General features: G+C 38.9%; 1 protein-coding gene across 1 annotated transcript in view; it reads right to left on the bottom strand.

Moving 5' to 3' along the window:
• Positions 1-2,827, bottom strand: part of LOC118427582 (TSC22 domain family protein 1-like) — a gene marked incomplete in the record, with an annotated part of 45,653 nt that overhangs the window by 2,081 nt on the left and 40,745 nt on the right.

Here is a 2,827-nt window from a genome sequence, read left to right as displayed (position 1 = left end):
AAAAAACACCTTAGTTAGTTAGTACGAGACTAAAAGCTTTTTGGTGAACTAACAGTCGGATTTTCAGTAAATGTAACAACGACTTATGCATTGTGATCGTCGACTCATTTTTGTGCACTATATTTCCTTGAGCCATCATGTGCGTGTAGTTGAGACCAAGCATTTTCACATACACATTTACAAGGTTAACGAATCTACATTGTGTACATCTAGGTATGCCCCAACCTCCTAACTTTAAAAGAGCCTACACTTTCCTACTAGTTTGCCCTTTCGTCAACAATCTGATCATGAATCTGCATTCCCCTCACAAATCTGTTCCAGTGGCATGTTTGTAATGGCCTTTGACATTTCCCCCTCCCATTTTGGCCTATTTCACAGCGTGAGACAAGTTTGGTTAGCCTCATTATCATGATGTCTGAAAAGACCACTTGTGAAGAGAACTGGGTCTCACATGGAACAACACGCGGGATGAAGTACAAATGTAATCACCAGAGAGCTACTCCAACTTCAAATTCATCTTTTCTTAGAAGAAAATCATAGGTATTGCCCAATTTTGTAAGAGATTTATTCATATCATTGTTCTCCATCTACAACTTTGGGAAGTTTTTGTTTTATTTTTTTTTTTTTTTTGGTATCAAAATGCTTCATTTATTTGGTGCACATCTTTTCTACAAAATAAAATAGACCTTTTGGGTTTGATAGAAAGATCAGAATAATCAGTTCAGTTCAGTTTACTAGTATCCTTGTAGTACGTCCTTGTAGTATAGTATATCTTTTATTCTAAAATTAAAGATATAATACTGTCTGCAATTTCATCTTTTGCGGTACATTTCTTGCCTAAAATCTTTACAAAATGCTGACACATCACAAGGATTACTGAAACTGAATCAATGGCCATTAAAACTTTACTGAAACATGGACGGAGCTTAAAGTGGTGCATTGGGTTAATCTTCTCATTCATCTGTCCACCAAATCACAGTAGAGGGGATTTTTCTGTCAGGAAAACGTATGATACAAATGTGTCAGCCATGAAGATGAGATGTTAGGGGGTTGATTGACTGCTGTAATGGATTAAAGGATCAAGAGAAATAAATCCCTGGTAATCCAACTCGTTACTCAAGACTGGCTGTCAGATACAGGTCACATAAGAAGGTAGTCATAGTGCATTCAAATTTGAAATAAAATGTGAACAGGGAAATACATGTTTGGTTCTTGGTATTTTTGGTTATTAGTTATTGGGTGGGCCAACTACTTTCTCTTGGCAGCCAGGGGCTGAATTGTGAGGGACTTACAATAGGCAGGGCTGTATCACAAGGGTCTGGAGCGGCTGCCATTCGGCGCTAACTCGGGTACAACTGTCGCAAGGGTCTGGAGCAGCCGCCATTTGGCAGGTTTTGAACCACTTACACTGGGAAGGACCCCTACCCTTTTCAATATCATTTGGATATCATAAATGGATTAGCACCCAAAAAAAATCAAATATCAAAAATGCTTCGAGGGTTATCAAGTTTGGTGCACTGAACCAGAAGAATATACATGCAACATACAGAGTTCTCCCTCATATTGCAAAACAGTTTTAAAACTAGGATCAAATGCTTGTTGCCAGATTCCATTCTCCACACAGGAAGGTCAAATAACCTATCATTTCCAAGCTGATGACACAGGAAGTGATGGAATGATAGATCTTGGTTGACTGGTCTTCAAACTGGGATAATGTCTGGGACAGCTTTTTATCTGTGAAGGTCACAGTAATTGGCGGAATTAGATGATCAATATTTCAACTCATAAGAACCAAGGCCACTTATGTTAAATCATATCAATTTGCAGTCTGGGTCATACTAACTCACTAGAGACTTCTCAATAACTGTCTGAGTGGTTGGAAGTGTGTGTAGAATTCCCTCACTATGAGTGCTTCAGAAATTCAACTAAAGACTGTGCTGTCTATCCTTTTTGACTTATGCAAAAAACCTATGCAAAATGCGGGTACACATTTCAACACCTGCAATTTTGTAAGGAACCACCTTTGTAAATAACGTCCTTGGAACAACAAAAGGAAACATTCCATAGTTGGACAACCACTTCTTTAGAGTGATCAGGTTGATTTCAACCATTCTGACAACCCGTAATTTTTACAGGTGACAACAAAAGAAGGTATTTCATGCCCTGATGTCCCTCCCTTTTGTGAGGTGCGAATGTTTTTCATACCTTTTCCCCAGCCAGCCTTGAGCTGTTTACACGCCACAGGTACTGTACTTTGTACTTGTTGATGAATGGCTAGTGCCAGTGTAAATAGGTCAGACCTTGCATAACAAGGTATGGGTACCAAAAGTTCACTGGCCGCATGTCCACATTGAATTAGAGTGATCTATTAGATCATTTGGATGGAAAGAGGAACTGTTTTAACATGTTGGTTCCTTCCCCACGAGTTTGTACAAGACATTATCAAGAAGAAATATCCAGTTGGTTCAAACATGAAATCTATCTTGCCAAAGCTGCAGGCACTGACTCCTAGTAACGTTTGAACTTTGTACACCCAATGTTTTCTGGCACTAGAACTGGGCTGGCTATCAGTTACACAAGTTTATTGACCCTGAAAACACACATTAAGGTGCTGACAACATAAAATTTGATTGTTATGCATGTGTAATGCTAATAGCTCTTGCACTTCTTCTCTTCATGATTTCGTGTTTTTTTTTTTTAAGCTACACATCTCACAATCTTACCCCAAAGCAATAAAGCTATGGAGAAACTACCCATGCAAGCAGTTGGTTTCCTTGTCATTTGCCATTATGTATTTGTCCTTTGCAGCTGGAGTCACGTCTAGAGC

The sequence above is a fragment of the Branchiostoma floridae genome, chromosome 12 (genome assembly GCF_000003815.2).
Source record: "Branchiostoma floridae strain S238N-H82 chromosome 12, Bfl_VNyyK, whole genome shotgun sequence".
NCBI lineage: Eukaryota > Metazoa > Chordata > Leptocardii > Amphioxiformes > Branchiostomatidae > Branchiostoma > Branchiostoma floridae.
Note: the sequence above shows the minus strand (reverse complement) of the source record. Positions and strands in the feature narration are given on the sequence as shown.